Source organism: Microcaecilia unicolor, chromosome 7, assembly GCF_901765095.1.
Source record: "Microcaecilia unicolor chromosome 7, aMicUni1.1, whole genome shotgun sequence".
In the NCBI taxonomy this organism is placed as follows: Eukaryota; Metazoa; Chordata; class Amphibia; order Gymnophiona; family Siphonopidae; genus Microcaecilia; species Microcaecilia unicolor.
This window is the reverse complement of record NC_044037.1, coordinates 123945392-123972972: the sequence shown is the minus strand read 5'-3', so window position 1 is coordinate 123972972 and position 27581 is coordinate 123945392. Positions and strand designations below refer to the sequence as shown.

Below are 27581 nucleotides of genomic sequence, written 5' to 3'. Positions count from 1 at the left end.
GTGTATGTCCCACATGTTCAACCTGAGTGGAGTGCAAGCTCATGTTTCCATGAAGAAGCACAGCCAGAGCAAGAAGTTTGCAACAAGGGTTCCATCCCAGTCAAACATTCTAAGACTATTTTCCTGAAGAAGGGAGGTAGCTGCCAGAATAGTATTTATTTATTTGTTACATTTGTATCCTACATTTTCCCACCTATTTGCAGGCTCAATGTGGCTTACATAGTACCGTAATGGCGATCACCAATGCCGGTATGAACAAATACAAAGTGATGTTGTGGTAGAATAAAGATCATTTGTAACAGACACATTAGGGAATCGTAGGGAGGAAGAGTTAAGTTATGTCCAGTAAGAGCTTTGGTTTCGTTGTGTTGCAGGGTTCAGGCATTTAAGCTGGGTCGGTAGGGTATGCCTTTTTGAACAGGTTACTTTTTAGTGATTTCCGGAAGTTTAGGTGGTCATACGTTGTTTTCACAACGTTTGGTAATCTGTTCCATAGTTGTGTGCTTATATACGAGAAGCTGGATGCATAAGTTGATTTGTATTTGAGTCCTTTGCAGCTTGGGTAGTGGAGATTTAGGTATGTTCGTGTTGATCTTGTTATGTTTCTGGTTGGTAGGTCTATGAGGTCTGTCATGTATCCCGGGGCTTCGCCGTAGATAATTTTATGAACCATGGTAGTATTGCTCTTGGACTCTGAATTTAGACCAGTGATGACCAGTACTGGGAGAAGGGGCCTGAGGTGAGGAAGGACCTCCCATAAGTACGTCCAGGCAGCCTCTGAATTTGGTCCCTAAAATTCCAGGATTTCTTCAAAGATAATTGACTCTTGCAAAGAATAAACCTGCAAAACTCTGCACAGGAACTCTACTACTACTAATCTTTTCTATAGCACTACTAGATGTACGAAGCTGTATACTTGAACATGAAGAGACAGTCCCTGCTCGAAAGAGCTTACAATCTAATTAGGACAGACAAACAGGACAAATAATGGATCGGGGATTACTAACATGGGAATGATAAAACATACATGGGTGCTGAACAAGTGAATAGGGGTTAGGAGTTAAAAGCAGCATTAAAAAAGTGGGCTTTTAGCCTAGATTTAGAGCTTCACACACTGGCTCAGGAAGTCTATTCCAGGCATATGGCACAGCAAAATAATATGAACGGAGTTCAAAGTTGGCAGTGGAGGAGAAGGGTACAGATAAGAGAGATTTACCCAATGAACAGAACACCCGGGAAGGAGTGTAGGGAGAGATAAGAGTGGAGAGGTACAGAGAAGCTGCAGAGTGAATGCACATGTAAGTCAATAAGAGGAGTTTGAACTGTATGCAAACAGATAGGGAGCCAATGAAGTGACTTGAGGAGAGGGCTAATATGAGCATAGCGACACTGGCGGAATATAAGTCGTGCAGCAGAATTTTGAACAAATTGAAGGGGAGAGAGATGACTTAGTGGGAGACCTGTGAGAAACAAGTTGCAAAAGTCTAAGTGAGAGGGGATAAGTGTGTGGATAAGGGGTTTGGCAGTGTGGTCAGAAAGGAAAGGACAAATTTTGGTGATACTATAGCCATCTGAATATATATACAAGTAATACTCTCTATGTTCACTGGAGGAAAAGACTTCAGATTCTTGCATACACTCTTGATGATATCATACGCTCTTACAGCCTGCTATCTGTGGGAAAGCGTGGGGTACAAATGTAATAAAATCAATCAATCAATCGAATTGAACTACTACCTCTCCTCTGCAGATCCTTCATCTGCTGTAATTGGGATCAGGTGCAGAATCGTCATCAGTCAAAAAAAAAAACCCCGTTTCTCTCGTGTTCATTCTATTTGTGCACAGTCTTTTCTTTTTTTGTTTCTTTTTGTTACATTTGTACCCCGCACTTTCCCACTCATGGCAGGCTCAATGCGGCTTACATGGGGCAATGGAGGGTTAAGTGACTTGCCCAGAGTCACAAGGAGCTGCCTGTGCCTGAAGTGGGAATCGAACTCAGTTCCTCAGTTCCCCAGGACCAAAGTCCACCACCCTAACCACTAGGCCACTCCTCCTCTCTTTTCTCCTCCAATCATTTCTTAGTACACAGTGCTAATGATAAACTTCATAATTATTCAACACTTATCTGGACTGTAGAAGTAGTATATTGGTAGCACTCAACAGAGAGCCTCCGTTTCTCAGTTGCTTCCTCAGGAGTCACACCCTCAACTGCTACATCTGTCCTATAACCAAGTGCAATTATGTCATGTTAGAGAGTGGACCGTGGAGAGCTAGCTTATCAACAGGTTTCAGTTTGAAGGAGCTTACCTTATACGAGTCCCAGTGTGAGTTTTCACTGGACTCCTATCGAATAAAATGGCGGTAGGGTATTTAAACTTTCACCTTGATTGCCTATCCAATCATTACTGAATGTCTTCTTAAAGGTACATTCCCTTATCTGTCTTGTTCAAATGGTAAACTACCTAATCCTACATGAATGCTTTCCATTCTATACGTGCATTTAAACCGTGCGGTATTATGGTATTCAACCTGAAGATCCAACGTTGTTCTGCTTATATCAGTAATCAATCTCTGTTTCCTCCTCTTATCGACTCTCCTATTTGATCTATCACAATACACGTAAAATCTGCAAATCTGTGCTGTTTTTCCATAGAGTGGACTACTAGTGGTGCCTCTTTACGTTGGTGTATAATATTAAACTTATGATCGGTCAGATGTTGTTTCAATGCTCGTGTTGTCTTTCCTATGTACAGTTTTTGGCATGTACATCTCAATATATATACTACGTGATTGCTGTTACAATCTGTGTTGTATCGTAGCTTATACATTTTCTTATCTTTAGGATTTATAAATTCTTTAGCTGTAATCACAGTTTCACAGTAAATACAACTACCACAAGTCTTATGCCCCTCTATTTCTTCCGACCCGTTCATTTCATTCAGTTTAGGTTGCATTAGTTCTCTTAAATTTTGTCCCCTTGAAAAAGCGATACGTAAGTTATGGTCTTGGAACGCAGGATGTCCTTGCACTATCCACCAATGACGTTTAAATATACTTTTTGAATTCCATGTGTGTATCTTAGTACACAGGTTTGTTGCTGCCCTTCTTGCTGCTCTCTGTTGAGCGCTACCGATATACTACTTCTACAGCCCAGATAAGTGTTGAATAATTATGAAGTTTATCATTATTAGCACTGTGTACTAAGAAAAGACTGTGCACAAATAGAATGAACACGAGAGAAACGGGGTTTTTTTTGACTGATGACGATTCTGCACCTGATCCCAATTACAGCAGATGAAGGATCTGCAGGAGAGGTAGCAGTTGCAATTCGATTGATATCATTAAGAGTGTATGCAAGAATCTGAAGTCTTTTCCTCCAGTGAACATAGAGAGTATTACTTGTATATATATTCAGATGATTAGAAAAAGACGCAAGTACCCACTGAGTGATTGGTGATATTATAGTGAAAGAAATGACAGGTTTTAGCAGTCTGTAGGATATGTACAGAGAAAGAAAGAAAGGAATCAAAGATAACCGCAAGTTATGAGCTGATGACACAGGGAGGATGACAGTGTTATCCACAGAGATAGAAAATGAGGGAAGAGGAGAGGTGGGTTTAGGGGAAAAAAAAAAAGATAGGAAGCTCAATCTTGGTCATGTTTAGTTTCAGACGGCTGTGATACATCCAGGCAGCAATGTCAGACAGGCAGGCTGATACCTGGTCCTGGATTCCTGCTGAAATTTCTGGTGTGGAGAGGTAGATGTGGGAGTCATCAGCATAAAGGTGATACTGAAAACCATGGGATGAGATCAGAGAACCAAGGGAAGAAGTATAGATGGAGAAAACAAGGGGTCCCAAAACAGTCCTGAGGTACACCAACTGATAGTGTGATAGAAGTGGAGGAGGATCCACCAGAGTATACAGTAAAAGTGCGATGGGAGAGATAGGAAGAAAACCAGGAAAGAAGAGAGCCCCTGAAATCCAAGTGAGAATAGTGTATCAATGAGTAGGTGGTGATCAATAGGGTCAAAAGCAACAGATAGATCAAGAAGGATGAGGATACAGACCTTTGGATCTGGCCAGGAACAGGTCACTGGAGACTTTAGCAAGGGATGTTTCAGTTGAATGAAGAAGGCAAAAGCCAGATTGAAATGGATCAAAGAATTGAAAGAAAGTCAAGACAACGGCAATGAACAGCATATGTTCCAGTGTCTTGGATAGGGAAGAGAGGAGGGAGATGAGGCAATACTTGGAAACACAGGCTGGGTCCAACAAAGGTTTTTCTGAGGAGTGGTATAACTATGGCATGTTTGAAGGCATCAGGAACAGCTGCAGTGGAAAGTGAAAGTTTGAGGATATGACAGATAGAAGAGATGACAGTAAGAGAGATAATGCTAAGTGGATGGGTGGGAATAGGATCAGGTAGTCAGTTAGGAGGAAAGAAAATGTGCAGTTTCCTCTTCAGTGCTTTCAGAAAAGGAAAAAAAGGAGGCAGGTGTTGAAGGAGGGTTGATAGAAAGAACTGAGGGAAGGTGGAGGTGACTTGGTTGAGAATTCAAGGTTAATCTTGTGAACCTTATCACGAAAGTACTCCGCCAGAGTCTGGGGAGAAAGTGAAGAGGGAGTTAGAGGTGAACGCACTTTGAGGAAAGAGTTTGGTGTGGCAAAGACATGTTGAGGGTTTGAGCCAAGAGAGTTTGTCTACTATAGTAGTCATGTTTGGCAAGTGAAAGAGCAGACTGGAAGGAGGTCAGCAAGAATTTGAAATGTATAAGTCAGCATGGGCAAGAATTTGAAATGTATGAAGTCAGCATGGCAAAGGATTTCAGCCAAAGGCGTTCGGCAGATTGGGCACAGGAATGTAGACAGCGGGTTCTAGAGGTCAGCCAAGGCTGGGGTTTGGTACGCCTTACAGAACGGAGAATGGGAAGAGCGAGAGAACAGTATTATAGGAAGAGTCAGCCTCACTGACAGACTTGGATAACATAGTGGTTGACAAGAGATTTGAAACACTGGAGGACAGAGTAGAATAGTCAATAGCCTCAAGATTCCTAAATGTATTGGTGGAGATTGGACGGGAATGGGAGGGAGGGTGTTTAAGTGTTAAAGTTATCAGATGATGATCAGAGAGAGGAAGAGCTGAGGCACAGAAACTAGAGAGTGAGCAACTGGAGAAGAAGATGAGATCAAGACAGTGGCCATTCTGGTGAGTAGGGGGAGTGGAGCACAGTTGAAGATTGAAAGAGGATGTTAAAGTGAGAAACTGAGAAGCATAAGAGTCAGAGGGATCATTACCATGAGTATTAAAATCCCCAAGAATGAGGGAAGGAGATGAAGGCTCAAGAGAGAAGGAAAGCCAGGAGTCAAAGTCAGTGAGAAAGGAAGAAAGGGACGGGGTTGATAAATGACAGCTACTCAGAGAGGCAGATGGATGGAGTGGACTTCGAAGGAAGAAAAGCAGTGAGGCTGAGGTGGAAGAAGAGACTGAAATCTACAAGAGTGAGATCAGTAGCCGAACATCACCGCTGTGGCCAACTGGGTGAAGAATATGGGAGACAAGGTAACCACCATGACACTGGACCGCTGTGGGCAAAGTCAAGTCTTGGGGCAAGAAGATGGAGAGTACAAGAGATAAAGAGGTCATGGATAAGAAAGTTTGTTAAAGATAGAACGGGCATTCCACAGAGCACATGAGAAAGGCAGAGAAGAAGGGGACAGGAGAGGAACAGAAATTAGATTGGAGACATCACTGTGTGACATGCATGAATAGGATGAGAGCTGATGTGGAGGACCAAGATTGGGATCGATAACCCCAGCAGAAAGCAGGAGAAGGAGCAAGAGAGTACGGAGGAGAAGTATGACGTCAGCAACAAAAAGAGATGTACTCAGACAGAATGGAGATGGTTGAATGAAAGGAAGGAAATGTTGAAGGTTGAGAGCTGAGAAGGGAGAAGACAAAAGAGATGGTAAGATGATGAAAGCAGAACATGGGCAATGTGTTCCTGCAGTATACAGTGGTTTCAGATGGAGAAAGAGATTGGGAAAGGAAAGTACCAAGAGAAACTGTACTGGAGCCATAAGAAATAGCAGTTAGGGGCGTTACAAGATGGCTGCCTGAGTACTGCTAGAGGAAACGAGTGGTAGCTGAAAACTTTTCCTCTCAACAACATGCCACATACCAAGAGAAAAGGGGCGACGAAAAGCGTGATGCCGAAGGCTATGGCGTCGACCCCAGTGCAGCAGTCACTCGATAGACTCTGGCAGAATGTTCCACCAGTGACCGGCATGGCGAGCCCGCTGTTGAGCCCCGACGGAGGAGCGTCGGCGTTCCTGGGCTGCGAGGTTTCTCTCACGCCGTCGGAGTTGGTCCCGCCTCCTTGCCCTGCTTCGACTCGAGGGCCGGAAACCCCGCTGGATGCGGAAGGCGCTGCCGGTGGGATTTCGGTCGGCAAGGCACCTCGAAGATCGGACAGGGAGGACTTAGGGTCCCAGGAAGAACTGGGAGAGATTACCCTGATGGCGGTCTGGAAGGCAGTGCAGGCATTGACGTTAGCTGTTTCAAACTCAACAAAAGAGTTTGCTGCAATAGTGAGTAAAATTGAAAAATTTGATCAATCTTTGGAGAAAATTAAGAACGATGTGGATGCCCAAACACAAAAGACACATGAGGAAATGACCGGTTTAAAATCCTCAGTGACGGCTTTAATCAAAGATAAACAAATAATTCATAGGAAAATTGAGTCAATGGAGAATTATAATAGACGTTTGAATTTGAGACTTTTGAACTTTCCCATTTCTCCTTTATTGAAAGCGAGTGAGCTATTTTCAATGTATTTGAAGGATATCCTGCAGTTACCAGATCCAACCTTACCTCCTTATACAAAAATATATTATTTACCCCAAAAGAAAGTTTCATCTGTGGACTCTGCAGGATTATCACAAGGGGAGGCTCAGAAACCTCAAAATTTAACTGCATTTCTTGAGGACTCAAACTTTGAGATTACAGACCGAGGAACATTGTTAGTTCAGTTTGTATTTGAGAAAGATTTGAATCATGTGTTTAAGTTATATTTCAAGAATTCTGTTAAATTGTTTTATGGACAAAAAATCTGGATGTACCCTGATGTTGCGAAGGCAACCCAGGAAAGAAGGAGACAATTCTTGGAATTAAGAAAGAATGTTAAAGCTTTGGGAGCATCGTTCTTGTTAGCTTATCCCTGTAAGTGTAGAATTAACTTCCAGGGAAATAAGTATGTTTTTTCTGAACCATACCAGCTAAAAGTTGTTGTGGAAGCTAAGAGGATTCAGACCCCCACGGTGTAACAACATCAGACCAATTAAGATAGTTTGTGGAATAAAGGTTAGCCGATTTATTCAACTAATAGTTATGTTTAAAAAATTTCTCCTCAACGTTTCTTAACGCCCCCCCCCCCCTCCCACATTTGAGGTCTAAGGAAGAATGTAAATTGTCATATTTTAGACAAGGAAGTGTATTGTAATTGATTCTAGAAATTATTGCCTTCTGTGTTTCCTATGCAAGTTTGTTGTACTTGTGAAATTGAAAATCAATAAAGAATTTAAATAGAAAAAAAAAAAAAAAAGAATAGCAGTTAACGGCACTTGGCACCTGGAGCAAATGCCCTAGATGAATATGGGTGGACCTGGAAGTCACCCCAGACTAGACTGTGAGGATATGCAGATGGGCTGCGTCCTACACAGCACCTGGAAGGTAGCTGGTGGGAACAAATGTCACCTGGACCAAAGGCCCTGGATGGATTGAGGTGGACATGGGAGTCACCCCAGACTAGGCTGTGAGGATATGTAGATGGGTTGCAAATTCTACACAGCACCTAGAAGGCAGCTGGTGGAAGCACTGGACACCTTGAGCGAAGGCCCTGGATGAATCGGGGTGGATCTGGGAGACACCATGGACTAGGCTGTGAGAATATGCAGATGGGCTGCAAGTTCTCCACAGCACCTGGAAGGCAACTGGTTGAAGTGCTAGGCACCTGGAGCGAAGGCCCTTGGTGGATCGGGGTGGATCTGGGAGTCACCCTGGACTAGGCTGTGAGGATATGCAGATGGGCTGCAAATCCTCCAGGCACCTGGAAGGCAGCTGGTGGAAGTGCACGGCCCTGGATGGATTGGGGTGGACCTAGGAGTCACCCCGGATTAGGTTGTGAGGATATGCAGATGAGCTGCAAGTCCTACACGGCACCTGGAAGGCAGCTGGTGGAAGCGAATGGCCCTGGGTGGATTGGGGTGGACCTGGGAGTCACCCCGGATTAGGTTGTGAGGATATGCAGATGGGCTGCAAGTCCTACACAGCACCTGGAATGCAGCTGGTGGAAGCGTGACACCTGGTGCAAAGGCCCTGGAAGGATCGGAGTGGACCTGGGAGTCACCACGGACTAGGCTGTGAGGATATGCAGATGGGCTGCAAGTCCTCCACAGCACATGGAAGGCAGCTAATGGAAGAGCCAGGCACTTGGAGAGAAAGCCCTGGATGGATCGGGGTGGACCTGAGAAGTATGGCCAAACATTGAGGCCCTGTCTTGAACTAGTCTTGAGCATGGAGGATCCAAGCTAAGTTGCTCCTAGCATCACTTACCTCCACCATGCAAGACTCACCAGCAATTAACCTATCCAGGAGCTGTTAGGTCCTGTGTATGGATGTTCAAGTCCTCTCTTTTCTGCATACTGTTACTTGCAGGAAGGTCAGCAAGGACCCATCCAGGGGATGCTTGCCCCAAAACAGAAGGACTCAACCTGAAGCCACTGGATATAGCTGCCCGGAATGAGAGAAACTAAAGAAAAAAGAAAGATTGTTTGAATAGAGACTTCTACCATGGAGGTTCCTCAATATAATACAATCTAATCTTGACATTTTTATTCCGCTTTACTCAGGTGGCTCAAGGTGGATCACAATCAAGATATAGGCCAAAGAGATAATCCCTCTTATAACAATATATTTCCATTACGACTATCATAATTCATACTGAGTCCAGATACCTGTCAAACATAAGGTAAAAAGAAAGTCTCTAACAATTCTCCTAAAAGTATGAAGACAAGTGATATTGCAGAATGCTGTGCTTCCCTTTAATTATGGTTTTATATAAGATAACTCCCCTAGGCGACTAAACACCTCAATCTTTTTACTTTGGCATTTCTTGTAAGTCAGAAGGCCACCAGGATCACAGATAGACCGCTTCCCTTGTACTGGCAGCATTGTTTTATCTCTTTCTTCTCATTTCTATTTTTTCACTGGATTTGTAGTTCCTCTTCTTACTTTTTTGCAATTTTATGTTTTCTTTTAAATTGTACACCGTTCTGATTTTAAATTGAAAGGTGGTATATCAAGCCTAAATAAACAAACATTCCTTTCTGAGGAGGCAATCTCCCTCTGTCTGCTGGGCTGGCTCTCTCCTCTTCCTCTTGCCCCAGTCAATGGAATGCATTGGCATCCCAAATAGATAGCTGTACAGGAGCGGAGACAGTGGAAATTCCGCGGGGATCCCTTCAGGTCCACAGGAATCCCACAGGGTTGGACCTGGGTCCTGCAGGGTTCCCGTGGAACCAAACAGTTGAACCGACCTATGTTGTCCCTCTCCGTTCATACCTGAAGTCATCCTGGTGGTCTAGTGATTTGCTTCGGTGCAGAAAAGACCCCCAACTCTTTCCTGCCCGCTGCTGCTGATCTGTCTCAATGCCGCTGCTTGTTTAAAATTAGCTGCTGAGACTTCAAGCGGCAGCCTTGAGAGACTTCAGTGGAAGTCTTGCAAGGCCAGCTCTTGAAGTCTCAGCAGCCATTTTAAACAAGCAGCAGTAGCGAGACGGATCAGCGGCAGCGGGCAGGAAAGAATGGGGATGTTTCCTGCCCCGAAGCAAGCCACTAGACCACCAGGGTGACCAGGTATGTGTGGGGAGGGCACCCAAGGCTGCAGGGGAGAAGGATGCAGAGTGTGGGTGCAGGGAGGAGGGGAAAAATGGGGTAAGGAGGTTAGATTGAGAACAGGAGACAATACAAGGCTATCTAGCCCAATGGGTTGAAGCCAGTATAAGTGCATAAGTGCATAAGTAATGCCATACTGGGAAAAGACCAAAGGTCCATCGAGCCCAGCATCCTGTCCCCGACAGCAGCCAATCCACGTCAAGGGCACCTGGCAAGCTTCCCAAACGTACAAACATACATATTATTCCCGAAATTGTGGATTTTTCCCAAGTCCATTTAGTAGCGGTCTATGGACTTGTCCTTTAGGAAACCATCTAACCCCTTTTTAAACTCTGCCAAGCTAACCGCCTTCACCACGTTCTCCGGCAACGAATTCCAGAGTTTAATTATGCGTTGGGTGAAGAAAACTTTTCTCCGATTTGTTTTAAATTTATTACACTGTAGTTTCTGCCCCCTAGCCCTAGTATTTTTGGAAAGTGTGAACAGATGCGTCACATCCACCCGTTCCACTCCACTCATTATTTTATATACCTCTATCATGTCTCTCCTCAGCCGTCTCTTCTCCAACCTGAGCCTCCTTAGCCTTTCTTCATAGGGAAAGCCTTTTACCCGCTGTGGTAAAAGGGGGGGCCTCAGTATGCATCAAAAACGCGCTGACGCTAGCGCAGGACCCCCTTTTACCGCAGCTTAGTAAATGGACCCCCGAGTGCGCATAGAAGGCCAAAATGCAAACACATTTAGGATTAGATTCAGTAAATGGCGCTCAAAAAATGGTGCTGAAAGTAATCTGTGCAGAGTGCTACTCTATAAATGGCGCTCCAAGTTGGGTGCCATTTATTTCGCCAAATAGTAAAATATGCTATTCGGGCTTTGGGCAGGAGGATTTACACGTTGGTGCATAATTTCAGTGCAGAACCCCAATATTCAGTAATATTGCTTGCGTCTTTAGTGAATGCCCTGTCACACCCATGCCCCTCCCGCGTCCACCCCCCCCCCCCTTTGAGTTGCGTGCTGTGATTTGCCTACGGATCTTTATAGAATAGCACTTAGCAAGATGTGGAAGCAAATCCAAATTGTTACCAATTAATTTATCTTATTTATTTATTTATTTGTAACATTTGTATCCTACATTTTCCCACATATTAGCAGGCTCAATGTGGCTTACAAAACACCATAATGGTGAACGCTAAGTACGATAGGTATTAAACAAATACAATTAGAAAAAGGGTCAGCCAGTAGAAGCCAGTAGGCAGAGATTGCCGCCACGCTGCTTCACCCAAAACAATAGCAAACAATATTGAAAACAATAGCAGAAGATTTTTAGAAATAAGGGACTGCCTATGTGTGGTCAATCTGTAAAAAGTCAAAAGCTGTTCCAGTTGGTAGACAGTGCCTTAAAAGGTGGAGGACAAAAACTTTTTTTTAAACTTATTTGACAGCTTTTTAATTTATTTGAAAGATTCCCATATGTAGATATAAATACCATGAAATAAAAACTGAATATAAAACAGCTTCAAAAATTATTGCTGGTAGAAACAGAACTAATAAAGGCTGTGTTTTGTGCTCATTTTTCTACACTGTTCTACAATACAGTAATACATAAGCAAATTTCAGTGATGATATCCTGTTTACTGATGGGTTGGGGTTCATCTTAACTGTTGTAATCTGCCTTGGGAAGCCTGGTGTTATAAAGATTGGAAGTAAAATTAAAATCCCCTTTCATTGGGGCACATGGAATCACATCTTCACCTCATCTGTTTTGTACAAATGGATTATTCTGGTTTGAGCATGTTTCAGGGACAAGTGGTTTTCATAAGTCAAAATAATAAAAATAAATATTTCATGCAGATCTCTTTCTTGGTGGTGGTGGTGGTGGTGGGGGGGGAGCAAGGTGACTGTGGTGCGGCAGGGGCTGGGATGGAGGAGATTACTTGTGGCAGGGATGGGTTAGAATCCCAAGGGGACTGGTTAGTTTCCCCATGGGGATAGGCTGGATTTCTGTCCCCGTGCAACTCTCTAATCCCAAACAGTGCCAAAGGCAACCTGTAGTTCCTTACAATTGGTGTTAAATAAACAGAAAACTGTAGAATGCTGGTTCACGAGCGGTCTGCCATGTCCAAATTCTCTATTGTGCCTTTTCGAAACTGATATTCAGCCTGTTGAATCTTTTCGATATCTTGGTATAACTCTTGATTCTAATCTTACCTTTGCATCTCAGATTTCTAATGTGCGTAAAACTGGCTTTTACATTCTACATCAGTTATGCTCTGGCAGATGCTGTTTTGATCATGATATACTCCATTCTCTCATTCTTTCCCTACTGATCACAAGACTGGACTATTGCAACATAGTTTATTTAGGTTGCTCTCGTGCTTTCTTGAAGAAACTTCAATATCTCCAAAACACGGCTATCAGGCTCCTCTGCTATGCTCATCGCTATGACCATGTGTCCCCCTTATTCCAGGAACACCACTGACTTCCAGTGGAACAACGCATCATATTCAAAAAAACTCATGCTTATGTTTAAATCATTCAGGACAGATTTTCCGCTGTACTTACATTCTCTTCAATACCATAATCTCCCACCCATACGCTCCGTTCCATCAATGACCATCGTCTTGTGCTACTAGGCCCGAAGCAGGCTTCTCGTGAATCTACCAGGCATTGGGCCTTCTACTCTGCAGACCCATTTCTGTGGAATTCTATGCCCCTTGTTATTCAAGCAGAATCTTCTTTCAAAAAATGTAGAAATGAGGTGAAAACTTGGCTCTTCCAACATGCTTTCTCCCCCTCTTATGTCAATTTGCGATCCCATGCCAACTTATCTCTGCCCCACCCCTCTCCTCTATTTCTTTCCCCCATCCCATCCTTTCTTTATAACCTACTCTTTGCCTGTCTCTTTAGTTTTTGTGTGAATGAAACTGACATTATGCTTTAATATTCTGTAGTTACTTTCCGTTCTGTTTTTAATTTTTGAAATGTAAAACTGCAAATCTGAATAAACTGTAAACTGTAACACAGATTAGGGCTAGGAAGGGCTCAAAGTGGAATTTGAAGGTGATGCTGAAGCAAGTCACCCAGGAGTTCTTTATAAAAACTTATTTTCAGGCTGCAGACATTTTTCATGCATCACAAGCCTAAACCAGCCTTACAGGCACTCAGAGAAGCATCACTTTGTGTCAAGGGCCAAACAGACTTTCTTTTAGTCAGCTATATGATTTCAAATGGGTGGGTGTTATCCTCTCCTGCCATCAGATGGAGATAGAGAAAAACTGATCTCTTCCAGTGAACTCACCGATATGCTGGTGCTCGATTGAAAACTCCAGTATGCATCTTCCAAAAGCAGCAGAAGGTCCCTTTGTAAGGCACACCTGTGCCCCATCAATCATTTCAGCTGGAATGATCATCAAATAAGCATAACACCACATCCATGTCACTTGCTACCCTACACATGCAAGAATTTCTCTGATTGATTTTTTTTTTTTTTTTTACCTGAAAGGGAAATAGCAGAACACATTGTGAGCCCCGGGCCTTAGTCTTCAGAGGGAAGGTTTCATAATGGTACAGCCAACTAAAAATACAAACGCTTCAGGCTTCTATTCCTCAGCCTGCTCCTACTACATCTTCCTCATCTCCTCTGGTTCCTATTTCTCTCCTCCCCTCCAGCCATCCCCGTCATCCTCTCTTTCTTCCCCCTCTGCCATGGCTCAACCTTTGCCTCATGGCTCATCCATTTGGAATCAGTTTAATCTTCCCTCTCTGACTGTTTTGACAAATATCTTCACTTCAATGCATAAAACTAAGTGTTCCTGTATATCATCTTTTGTGTACTGTGGCCTACGAACCCAACACTTTCCAGGCCAGGAACCATCTTTTTAGAGCAATACTGTCATGGCTGCCTGAACATTTCCTGCATCTCACTACCTGCCAGCTCAAGGACACACTGACATTACAGAGAACATCTGCACTTCATCTTTGGGGATGAATATGGTAACAAGTCAGGTTTACACCGATAGACATATAAGATAAGGTTTATGGGCTCATTGGTCAGAACCGGAACTAACAGGGATTGTGTCTGAATCAACTATGGACATCATTGTTCTTCAGGCCTGCATTTCAGTTGCTGAACAGTAAACCGCTTTGAATGTAATTGCAAAAAATAAAAAAACCTCAGAAAGGCGGTATATCAAGTCCCATTTCCCTTTCCCCCTTTCCCTTCTCTTTCTCAATAGGAATCCTTCGTGCTTATCCCACATATTTTGAATTCTGTTACTGTTTTCATCTTCACCACCTCCTGCAGGAGGGCATTTCAGGAAGCCACCACCTTCTCAATGAAAAACTACTTCCTAACCTTACTCCTAAGTCTACCTCCCTTTAACCTCATTTCAAGTCTTCTAGTTCTACCGCATACCCTTCTCTGGAAAAAAAGGTTTGTATATTAATACCTTTCAAATAGTTAAACGTTTGTACTACCCCATCTCTCCTTTCCTCTAGGGCAGTGTTTTTCAATGCAAGGCTCCCATCATCTTTCTTTCTTTTTTTTTTCTACTACTATCTGTCTCTCTCACCAAGCTCATGACAGAAAGGGGAAAGTGGATAGGGGAAGAGCCACATGCTTGAAGGACATTTCTTAATAGACAAAGAGAATGCATTTGGAAATGCTCTTCTCCTTGAGGATACCCCCCAATGAAAAGTTTGAAGGTGGGCAGGTGGAGATGGATGAACATGGGAAGATATTGTAAGCTCTCCTTCAGCTCTTTTGGATCTAAGGCAGCCTGTAGTTTCCCATTTCTTCCCTGTCTCCATTTTTGTGAAACAGGACCACATCTACCCATCTCCAGTCCCATGGAACATCTACCATTTCCAAGGATCTATTAAATAAATCCTTAAGAGGACCCACCAGGATTTCTCTAAATTCCCTAAATATTCTTAGATGTATCCTATCTGGCCCCATGTCTACCTTCAGTTTTTCAAGTTGTTCATATACACTTTCTTCCTTGAATGGTATGATATATACTCCATTCCAATATATACCCTTAGCAGACAACCATGGTCCTTTTCCAGGTGTATAGAGAAAACACAGAACAGAAGTATTTGCTTAGCACGTCTGTTTTTACTGCATTGTACTTCACAGAGCAATGGTCATCAGTTCTTAGTCTTACTATTGCATTTCTAGCCATCCTCCTTTCTCCAACATATCTTTAAAAAGTCTTGTCCCCTCTCTTAACATCTTTAGCCATTTTGTCTTCTGCGTATGCTTTTGTTAACTGTATTTCCCTCTTCGCTTCTTTGAGTTTTACCTGATTATTCTGTCTTCCTTTTGTTGTGGTGTTCTTTATTTCTTGAACACTGCCTCTTTTGTCTTTATTTTTTAGCCGTTTGTTTGGAAAGCCATATAGGTTTTCTTTATCTCTTGTTTTCATTTACTTTTTTTTACACAAAGATCTGTTGCCATATTAATAGCTCCTTTTCAGCTTGGACCACTGCCCTTCCACTTCTCCTTTGTCTAGCAAAATGGTGGAGTATCTGAAGAAAGAGCCGACAGGAAGGGTAAAGTCGGCATTTTTAAGATCCAGGACTTTGAGTTTTGTGTGTTTGCACTCCACTTTAGCTCTTATATCAAAACCATATTGATGATCATTATTGCCTAGGTGGGCACCCACTTGGATATTAGAAACACGTTCTCTATTTGTGAGCACTAGATCCAGCAACACCCCTTCCCTTGTGGGTCCCGTTACCATTTATCTGAGCAGAGCATCCGCAATCTCTCTGCTTCCGATTCCTCAGATAGGAGTTCCAATCCACATCAGCCAAGTTGAAATCTCCAAGCAACAGCACTTTCTCTTTCATTTCCAGTTTATAGATACCTTATCAGATCTTTGTCCTTCTCTATTTGTGCTGGATGTCTGTAGATGACATCTGTGTAGATGCAGGTTCCATCTTCTCTTTGCAGGATAATCCATTATTACTTCCTCTTTTACCCAGGTTCCCTGCACATCAGCTGCTTTACTATAAGGAAAATAAGTTCCTATCCTGTGTTTAGACAATGTTTAAAGACCTATCGTTTTAGGAAATACTTAAGTCAAGACACTTAAATTTTGCACAATTCTGGTTTGTTACAAGCATGTTTTGTAATCCCCAATGCTTGTTCGGCTTCTGCTATATTGTTATCCGCATTGAACCTTGCGGTACATGTGGACAACAGGACTATTTTGTATTGTACTGTTTTTCACATAAAGCACTACTCTGCCCCTTTGGTCTTGCCTATCCCTCCTAAAAAGATTATACCCTGGTATTGTTGCATGCCAAGTGCTAAGGACTCAGGAAGTTTGAACTGGCTTTTATTTTTATTTAAAGAAGTCAACAGTTGCTTCCATTTAAACTAGAAACAGTCTAGCAGATAGGTGGAGTGGGGAGCTGGGAAGAAGCGTTTCCGCACAGTTGTTACTGACCTCTCTAAAGAGTGGTGTGCAAATGGTGCTGTCACAATGGTGACTGTTTCCTTGTCTGTGCTCACTTCGCCCTCTGGTGGCCAGAACCGGTGGCTGCTATGGACTGTCAAACGTTCCAGACTTCAGCCCAGTCCGGTCCGGATCTTCCGGGCTGCCAGACTTGCTTTTCTTGTTTGTGCCTGAACAGCACCCGTAGCTGCCTTGTGATTCCTGCAGTGAACTTCAGCTGCTGATGCACTTTATTAACCACCTGGAAACTTCTGTGTTTGCCTTTGCATCGTCTAAGGTCCCTAGTATGTGGGTGTGCTCTGTGCACTTCTGCCTAGTCCAGTTTCTAGTCTGAGTTCCTTGTCTGGTTCTAGTCAGTTTGTGTGTAGTTTAGTTTTGGTTTTATTGTTTAGTTCCAAGTCTTGTTTCTGGTCTGTATTTCTTGCCTAGTTCTTGGTTGTCTGTGTTTCTTTCTTAGTGGCTGCTTGGCAGCTTTCAGTCCTGACTCTTTCCTGTCCGTGTTTTTTTCTCAGTGGCTGCTTGGCAGCTTTCAGTCCGGGTTCTTGAGCCTGCCTGTTTTCTACCTGGTGTGGTATTGTTTGTCTGACAGTCCTAGGCTAGTATTCTGCCTAGCCTTCTTTGTGTATTCTAGACCCTGTGTGTATCCTGTTGATATCCAGTTCCTGCCCTGCCCTATAAGTCCTGCCGACCACCTGCACCCAGGAGCTCAACTCCGGGGGAACAGCGGTCAAGTGCAGGTGAAGTCTAGCTGTTCCTACTCTGCCTGTTCCAGCTTGTTTGCCTCAGCTGCAACTCCAGTCCGGGGTTCCAGTCCTGTTCTGCCTTGTCTCTGGTTTGGGGGTGGTTTTGCCTGCCACTGCAGCTCCACGGTAGTGGTCCAAGGGCTCACAAACTCAGTGTTTCCGTGAGAAGCCTGACAGGTGCATAGCGCGGAATTGCAGGAATGTCATTTTCGGACGGTGCACAGGGCATATTTGTCTCAAAGGCAGGCTTTTCATGTTGGGGTGTTGGACTCACCAGGCTGCAAAAAGTGCAAGAGGGCGGAGGCAATGCTTTTCCATGGTATGTGGGAGAGTAGGTACATCTTTATGTTTTGGTCAGCCATAGTTCAATTTCTCCAAGGAGTGATAGGAAGAGTGGTAAGGTTATCATTTGAGAAGGCGATGTTTAGTGTGCCAGGCTCATGGCAAGAGGGGATGAGAGATGAGAAGCTGTTCTTGGGGAAGTCCTGCATCTTGGGGAAAAAGTGTATTCTCATTTAGTTTTAAACATTTTTATTGAACAACAATAAAATATTACAAACAGATTTTATGGCTTTTGATCGTTTTCTTATATTCCCCCCTCCCCTAGTACCCACCCCCCCAGCCCTCTTTTACAAAATCAATATCCATTCTACATAGCCAAAAACATGCCTTGACAATTTTCACTTCAGGTCCAGATATTGAGTACCTTAATGAGGGATTCCTGGTTTTATACTTTCCCCCAACCGTCCCTATCATTCTCCCTTAGCATTAAGTAGATTGAGTTTATGATTTATAACATACTATGTTTTACCGTTTGGCTACCTCTTATCAACAAAGAGTTTACATTTCTTCAGTGAATCATCTCCCCCCCCCCCCCCCCCGCCTCCCCTCCTCCCTCCCCCAGTCTCACTCTTGCCAGTACCCTCCAGACCTTTACCTTAGCTACAGCACCTTAAGTATTAAGTTCCTACTCCTAGGTGTCAAAGAATCCAAGTATCCGCCCCAGATCTTCAGAAATTTAATACGTTTTTTGGGGCCACTTCTGGCTTCTTTTGCCTCCCACATCACCAGTTGGTGGATCAGATTCCGCCAGTGCCAAAATTCAGGTCCTGTGTCTGTCGTCCAGTATAATAGAATGCATTTCTTAGCCAGCAGTGTCAGTTTACCAAATAGTATATTGCCCCTTGATATCATTCCTCTACCTGATCCTGGGAGGTTCAACAGCAAGTGCTCTGGTGTGCATGCTACCCGTTGTCCCATATTTGTAGTCAAATACTGGGCAATTTTCCCCCAAAATGCTTTAAGTTTCCTACAACTCCAAAATCCATGTTAAAAGATATTTTCTGCTCCCCCACACCTCCTACAAAGCGCCGATTGGGTCCCCCCGAGCCTCGCCAGCTGTGCTTGAGTCATGTAAGCTCTATGAATGAATCGGAATGCGCATTCTCTATATTGTGCTTCATTTAACAATCTGGGAATCCTCTGCACTTCCTTAGTAATGTCCCATGTTACTAGGTTGACTCCAAGATCCTTTCCCCAGCGTTCTTTTAGATGGGTCAGATCTTTTGGTGGCCTTCCTTCCCACAGGGCCCTATAAATTCCTGAAATGGAAGGATTTGTGTCTGAGATTTTTTCAAAAAACTGTTTGATCTTAGCTCCTAATTTCTGTGAAAGTCTTTCTTTGTTCATAGATTTAACAAAGTGTTTTAATTGACAATAGGCGTATGTGTCTCCCCATTGCAGTTCGTCTGCCCTCACCAGCTGTTCTAACGTCCGAATCTCCCCTGTTTCCCCAATAATGTCCTCTAAAGTTATCAGTCCCCTCTCTTCCCAGCGGAGAAAAACTGCATTATCCCTGCCTGCCTCAAATAGTGGATTCCCCCTTATCCCTCCATCCCCTATACCTAATCTTTTACCCATAAATTTCCATGCTTTCCTCAGAGGGCCCAGCAGCAGGCTGTGTCGATATTCTACGGGTACTTGCATTCTCTCTATTTGTACCAAAGCCTGTGGACGCATTGGGGCGAACAGGGCTTCTTCCAATTCGAGAGGTGTATAATAGGTGGTATCAAAAATCCAGTCTTTGACATATCTTAACAGGCACGCCATATTGTATTGCTCTAGATCTGGCAGTCCCAGCCCTCCTTGTTGCCAACCCCCCACCATCCATTGGGACTTCATCTTTGCTTTCTTGTTTGCCCAACAAAATTTCACTACCATTCTATTAAACACACGACGGTCTTTACGTAATAAGCAAATGGGAATTGTTTGCAAGACATAAAGCCACCTGGGGAGAATAATCATTCGAATTAAGCATATTCTCCCTATTAAAGGCAGTTGTAATAATTTCCAACTCTCTAACTGTTGTTTAGTCGTGTTCAGTAAGACTTGAACATTAGGTCCTCAGTTTTGGGTGTCAACATAATTCCTAGATATCTGAATTTACCCTCCGCCCACCTGAGGGGAAAGTGTCCCTGTCCTAGCTCATTTTTGTTGATGTTCCTGCCCAGCACCTCTGATTTCTCTAGATTTAACTTGAACCCAGCGTAATCACCAAACTCCTGAAATATTTCCAATAGCGCATTCAGTGACTCCGCTGGGCTCATAAGTATTACCAGCAGGTCATCTGCAAACGCGCCCAATTTAAACTCCTGTTTATTGATCTTTACTCCTCTCACTGTCGGCATGGAGTATATGTCTCTGATCAGAGGGTCCAAGTATATAGCAAACAATAGTGGTGATAGCGGGCACCCCTGCCGGGTGCCTCTCCCTATCGCAAACTCTGCAGAAATACCCTCATTTACCATAATTCGTGCCGTGGGGTCTAGGTATAATGTTTTGATCGCTCTTTCAAACCACCCTGTGATCCCATATGCTCTAAGGGTTTCAAACAAATATTCCCATTTTACACGATCAAAAGCTTTCTCTGCGTCAAAACTTATCATTAATGTGGGTTCTGCTCTCGTGCCCGTAAATTCCAATGCTGCTAGTATCTTCCTTAAGTTCTTGGAGATTGATCGTCCCTTTACAAACCCCACCTGTCCCTCATGGATAATCTTTGGTAGCACTCTGCCCAGGCGGTTGGCCAGAAATTTTGCAAACAATTTCAATTCACAATTCAACAGGGAGATTGGTCGATAAGATTCTGCCAAAACCACGTCCCTTTTAGGCTTTGGTATTAAAATAATTTGGGCTATGTTTAGCTGCTTAGGTAGCGAGCTTTTATCGACCCAGCTGTTAAAAACTCCCGCTATTGTTGGTTCTATCTCTTCACCCAGCAGTTTATAACATTCCGCTCTCATACCATCTGGTCCCGGAGCTTTCCCCATTTGACTGCTGGTAATTGCCCAATGTACTTCATCTACTGTAATGGGGGCGTTCAAATCTTTCCGATCTTTGTCTCTAAGTACTGGGTGATCCACTCCTTCTAGGTAGGCCTTGGTTGCAAGGCCCGAGTCTTCTTCTGCGTTATATAACTTCTGATAGCATTCATGGAAAATCTCTCTAATCTCCTTATCTGTGTGACACAGCTTTCCAGCCTTATCTTTTAGCGCTGTAACTGTTCTTGAGGCTTGTTTCCGGGCTATCAATCTAGCTAACATCCGCCCTCCCTTGCTGCCATATTTGTATAATTGAAACCGATAGTAGTCCTGTGACTTCTTCTCCCTCTCGTGTATAAGGGAGTTCAAGCTCACCTGAGCCGCTATGAGGTCCGTTTTCAATTGTGGGGAGGGCAATTCCCCAAGTTTCTTCCTCAATGTCAGAATTTGTTTTTCTAAACTCAATATTTCTCTGTCCCTCGTCTTTTTAAACTGGCTTACAAAACTGATAATCTCTCCCCTTATCACGGCTTTCGCCGCCTCCCAGTACGTCCCTATGTCTAATACAGAATGTTCATTATGGCTTTTATAGTCTCTCCAAGTCTTCAGTAAATGTTCACGAAACCGTGCGTTCTGAGCTAAATAGCTAGGAAATACCCATTGTCTATGTTTCGTACCCTGTCCCCCAAAGTTCAAAATTGCCCATACCTCTGCATGGTCTGATATCGCATATGGGCCAATCTGTGTGTCTTGTATATCTGTTATCAGGGATCGAGACACCAAGAGATAGTCAATCCGTGATTGCGTGTTGTGGGCCCTAGACAAATGTGTATAGTCCCTCTCATGTGGGTGAAAAACCCTCCATATGTCCAAAAGATCTAGCAACGAACCTAAGTTCGTGAGTCCCCTTGACTTCCACCAAGGAGGTGCGGGGGTAGCAAGCGATTTATCCATTTGCGGGTCCCACACCATATTAAAATCTCCTCCCAGGATCATTGGGATATCATCTTCTTTTGACAACAGATCAATAATGTTCTTGTAAAATCTATTGTCTAGTTGATTTGGCGCATAAATGCTGCCCATTAAAATTTGTCTCCTACCCAAGGATACTTTACAGAAGATGTGTCTGCCCTCAGGGTCTTTGGTAATGTCACTTATTTGTCCAGCTACTCCTTTCCTAATCAATATGGCTACTCCCCCTTTCCTCCCTTTTGCTGGCGAACTAATGCAATCCCCTACCCACCATTTCTGCAATTTCATGTGCTCGATGTCCGACAAATGTGTCTCCTGTAGGAGAGCTACATCCGCGCCTATTCTCTGTAAGTAACGCAGTATCTTGGATCTCTTCACTGGTGAACCTATGCCACCCACATTCCATGTTATAATTTTAGTCATCACCTGTGTGTCTGTGGTCCTTATTACACTGTTGTAGTTCTTTATCTCCATGGGGGCGCCACCCCAGCTCATGGCGCCCCCCATTTACTTTGTGGTGCTGAGCAATGACTTTGGTTACGGCCTGAGTGAAACCCTCCCCTCCCAAAAATCTCCTAAGATGCCCATATAGTCTCCCCTTCCCCAACCCCTCAACCCTCCCCCCCAAACCCCTGCCCTCCCCCTTTCTCTTCGTCCCTATTCTTAGGGAACTAGCCACATCTACGCCCCTCCCAGCATTCCGCTATAAGCGTGGGTGACAAGGGATTTTTTTTTTCCCCTCGAAGATTCCAATTCAAACTGTGTTCCTCCCTCCTCCAGGTTCCTATATCAATTATGCCCTCCCCACCCCTGACATTAACCCTTTATATTACTTACGTTGTTCCTTACATTAAATCTTCAACATAACTGTATACCATTTAACGAACTTTAACTTTAACATACAGTATTTAACAGTCTACTCTTCACATTTTATGCCTGCATTTTCCTTATTTAGAGTCATACTGAAAGAATTATAAACCTTTCCAACTTAGCGAAGCTCAGTCGCAAATCAGCATCCAAAATCTGTAGTTGGCCAAGTCCTTCTCTCACCATCATGTAGTTATGGCACTTAACACCAACTTACATTTTTTGCTCAAGTTCACTGCGGTCAGTCACGTCAGTGAAGAATGTGTCTTGGTCAGCTCCTTTCGTCCCGTCCTGCCTTTCTCAGCAGCGATCTATGCTGGCAAGTTCCACTGCTATTCATGGCTCATTTAAACTTTTTTAGGGGGGTAAATCACTAGTTCAGCTTGTATATTAGTGATAGCTTTATATAGTTTTATATAGTCCTTAGCCGTGTTCCACAGCCTTCCCCCAGTAGACCAGCTCCTTTGACCTTAGAGTTTATAGTAAAATCCGTTTCCTTATTTGCAGAACATAACCATTCCGGTCCGCTCTCTTACTAGAGTCATTCATCACCTGTATTTAATATTTGGCGAACATACTGCTGAGCCTCTGTTATCATTTCACAAATCTTTGTGCCTGTCTGGTGAAATATTTTCAATTTGGCTGGATACATCAGCGCGAATTTAACTTTGTGATTTACCAGTGTTGAACATATTGGCGAGAAGGTTTTTCGTTGCGCTGCCACTGCGACTGAGTAATCTTGAAAGCAAAGGATCTTTTGATTTTTATAGTGCAGTCCATCTCCACTCCGAACCGCTTGCATAATCGCCGCTTTCTGGGCAAAATTGAGCACACGGCATATTACAACTCGTGGTCTGTTTTTGTTCTGGGCGCTTGGGCCCCACCCGGTGCGCTCGCTCTATTGTCAGTGGCCCCATGGCGGCAGGCAATTTCAGTTCTTTCACAAGCCAGTCCTCCAAAAAGGAACGTAGATCTCTGTCACTCAATTCTTCTGAAATCCCCACAAAACGCAAAGTTATTGCGACGTGACCGGTTCTCTAAGTCTTCCAGTTTTTCGGCCTGTGTCTCGACCAGCTTTAATAGCTTGGCGTAGTTTTGTTCAATAGCTGATACCTGGTCTTCCAATGCTCCTGTTCTCTGTTGGAATCCTGCCATGTCTTGGGTGAGTTGGGACATGTTGTCTTTTATCCCCTCCAGCTTCTGTTCCAGCCCCTGTAATTTCCTGTCCAATATTCCTTCCAGAGCTGCTGTTACCTCTCCGACTATTTCAGCTGTCCATGTGGAGCTAACTGACGAACACCGGGGGACTCCGCGGGGGCCGCCATTTTGTCTTCCCGATTCTGCTTCTGTCTTTGTCTTTTCTCAAAGTTTTCGCCGCCATCGTCAACTCTAACCGTCAATCGCCTTTTCCCAGCAGTGCAATAAGGTGTTGTGTATAAAGATGGAATGTTTTTGTTTTTTGTTTTTAAGGGTTTTAGCCCGGATGAATGCGGGAGTAGGCACGGAGCGAAGTGTTTAGCGTCCGCTCTCGTGCATCGCGTCACGTGACTCCAAGTGTATTCTCATTTATTGGACTCAGGATCCCCCCCCCCCTCCTTTTGGCAATGGAGGAACAAGCTGCATGAGTTGATGACATGGGAATCCAGAGGGGCAGGGTTGTCTCCTGGAAGGCAGCAGAGGTTCCTTGCAATCTGGGAAGCTTATTTGTCCAAATTATTGCCATGGGCACGTAGTCAAGTCCTGAATAGACTCCCATGGGACGGTTAGGAATTGTGGAGAGTAAAGAATGGCATTGCACTGTCAGTGGAGGGAGGGGGGGGGGTAGGAGGGAGAGGGGAGGACAATTAGTATGAGGGGGGGAGAAGCTAGCAGCTCAAAGGGGAGGGGGGAGGGTCCTGGGGAGTGGGGAGGAGAAGAAGAAGTTGGAAAATAGTGGGGATGGCCTGCTGATTACTACTTGGCTTAAGTATTTTATTATGCGTATTAATGAGTTTACAATGTTTTCTTACACGCAGAGTTTGTTAATGTAAGAGGGTCATTTCCCAATAAAACTGTTAGAACATAAAACAGAGGGGTGGGGTGGGGATAAATGTTAAAAATTTGATGACGGACTGTACCATTTTGTTTTAAGGAGTACATGTTATTTTTGAATCTATGTGTATTCATATTATTGGATGTATTTCCTTTGAATTGCCATCAATAAAAATGTTGAATCATAAACTAGAAACGGTCTGTAGGTAGGAGCCAGCCAATAGAAAGGCAGTGGACTGGAAAGTTGCTATAGACACAGGAAGGAGGGAATTGGAGGGAATTATGTGCCATAGAAGTTAGTTTTGCATATGGCAGGAGGCAGAAGAGAAATTAACCTTTTTCAAATAATGCCAAAATTGATTTCTATGGGAGAAGCAGCTCTAATCACTTAAACATAGTAATTAAGAAAGTCAACCTTTCAAACTGCTTTCTCCTCACCTCTCCCGATCATAGGACACATAAAGCATACACACTCAGATGTAACATACAAGAACTTATCACAGACACATCCACCTCAAAAAACAAACACATGCATTTACACGCAAAGAATTCAATGAGCAATGCTGTGCATGCTTTACCCACTGATTACATGGTTAGATTGTTTTGAAAAAAAATTTCTCTTAAATGTTTCTATACAGTGGGTAAGATGGTTTGCTAGTCGGTAAGCATACTGAACTTTGCTCTTCTGAAACCCACACAGCTACTTGCTGTGTGGAAGTTCTTTTTAGGCAGTTTTACTGAAAAAATGTTCATCAATAAATGTAAGATGATGGCATACCTGATGGATACATCCCAAAGGAATCAGTTGTGGGGCGAATGGAGGACTCTTTACTGCAGCTAACTGGGATTGGACATTTGTCTGTAAATGTTGAGGGAGGCATGGTGGCACTTTCTGGTTCACTGCTGGTATTGGAGGAGTCACTACTAACAGGATATTTCCTCCCAACTGAGTTTGCAAAGTCTCTTTTGTTGAAGTTGCTTTTGGAGCAGGTATCAAGGTGCGAGTCTTTGGGACAAGCTGCCCCAAAGCAGGATGCTGTACTGGATTTTGACTCTGCACAACAGGGCTTATTTGATTATCCTTCTGGTTTAGTACCGAGACATTCAGAGTTGAATTCTGAGGTGATTCTGCAAAAGATACAGAAAGTAAATCTGAAAATTAGGCACACACTTTCATCTAAGCTTACTTTTGGAAACTGCATTTTCAAAAAAACTCATGCTTCTATGCAGACAGTTCTGTTGCAAGAAGTTGTTCAACAGTTAGTTGTACTGCAATTATAAAATTATTTGATGAAAAGAAATATTAAGAAAATATAAATTTCCCCGTAGTTAACTATTTCATTAATCAAGTTTTTCAAGAGACTCCCCCCCCTCCCTATTTTCAATGCTTATTTTCTTCCAGAAAGATCATCACTGCAGACAAGGATAAAATTGATCCAGGGCCAGTGAATCCATTAAGTCAAGTAGTGGTCACCTAGAGCAGTACAGTTTTGGGGGCAGCACTATGCCCACTATTGCTTCACTATTGTTCCATCATGACATGAATGCCAACCCAGAGTAGGAAAGTAAGGCAAATGAAATTCTTTCTCATATTATCCACTTATTAGGGGGATTTCTTATCGTGGGGACATCAGTCAATAATTATAATGATCCCATTTATACTTTCTTTATAGGTAACATTCATTCATTCAATTTTCTGGACCATTAGAATAGCAAACAGCAATGCAGTATATAACTGCTTTTCATATCGCTCTCAATCTTCATTAGTCCTTTTTATAAAATTGCATTTTCTCTTCATTTATATATAGTTTATTCATTTACTTGTCTCCTCCAAGATTTTGGCCATTCTTCTGTCTCTCTTCCCAGCAGCATCTATCCATTCTCCTCTCCACCCCCCCCCCCACCCCCCATATCAGCAGTGGATTCCCCAGGTTTATGCACAGGTTGTATTGTTCCATCCTTTCTTCTGACCTTTAGCATCAGAAGTACTGCAAAAAAAAAATGAGCTTACTGACTCGTCCTCCTGGTCTTCCTCTGAACTACAATTGTTGTTCAAAATATCTAAAATCATTTCCAGTATGAAAGGTACTTATTGTGCTCTTCATCCCTTTCCCTCAGCGTGGCTTAAAATTCCTGAGCTTAACCTATTGCCTTCTATCTTCTTACTCATCAATAACAGTCTTGTATCTGGTCAAGCTCCCCTTGTTTGGAAAACTGCCCTAGTCCATCCTATCCTAAAGAAGCCAACTCTGGATCCTCATGCCCTGGCCTATTATCATCCCAGATAAACTTATGCTTTATCTCTAAGATTCTTGAGAAGATAGTTTACCACAAGCTGCATTCCTTCTTCAAGAAACCCCTTGCCCTCCACCGTAGGACAATCAGCTTCCGCTCCCACTGCAGTACAGAAACAACTATTAAAGCTCTATTAAGCAAACTGCACTATCACCTAGATAAACACAACGTTGTACTCACTGTCTCGCTTGACCTTTCTGCTGTATTTGACCTTGTAGATCACTCCCTTATACTAGATCACCTTTCTTCCTTGGGCTTATCGGATTAGTTCTTTCTGGGCTTCCTCATTCCTGAAAGGTCGAATGTTTAAGGTTAACACCTCATCCTCGACAATCTCAGTTGTGTAACCTTGATTGTGGGGTTCCACAGGGTTCCTCCTGTCCTCGCTCCTTTCAATCTTTTTCTTAGTCCGTTAGCCACTATTATCCAATCCACAAGTATCTCATCCACTTCTACATGACAATATATTTCTAATCTACCCCATCAACCCCTTTTCCCCTACTCTTGCCCCCTCCAAAGTTGTCTATCTTTGATATCACATTGGTTGCTGTTAATATAATGAATATAATTAGAAACTGTTGAGGCAGTGTGAAGTTCCTATGGTCAAAGAATTAAGGCAAACGAGATATGAGTCACAGCCCTGTGAATGCAATAAGGGAGTCATAGAATTAACCTTGAAGAGCAGCTTGGTGTGAAGCGGAGACTGTCTTTGCTGGACAGAAAGAATTGTTATAGATAAGGAATGAATGTGAAAACAAGCTTCAAAGAGAGAGGGTTGATGACGTGCACACATTGGATGCAGTGTGTTTGTAAGTGTATTTAAACTGAGGGAGAGAAAGGTATCTTAAGCAAAGCAAACGCAAGAGCAAAGCTAAGCAAATATATCTCTGTATTACTGCTAAGCATATATATATATATCTCTCTATTATAGCTAAAAT

The 27581-nt window shown here is 43.3% G+C and overlaps 1 protein-coding gene across 3 annotated transcripts in view; it reads right to left on the bottom strand.

The window, feature by feature from the left end:
* Positions 1 to 27581, bottom strand: part of LOC115474661 (E3 ubiquitin-protein ligase TRIM39-like) — a 170157-nt gene that overhangs the window by 53530 nt on the left and 89046 nt on the right. For 2 of the 3 annotated variants that reach the window (XM_030210252.1, XM_030210254.1), the window contains exon 6: positions 25127 to 25476. The gene's annotated coding sequence lies outside the window, so the exon portion shown is untranslated. Of the gene's footprint in view, positions 1 to 8633; positions 8810 to 25126; positions 25477 to 27581 lie in introns of all 3 variants that reach the window. The other variant, XM_030210253.1, reaches the window with a different exon arrangement.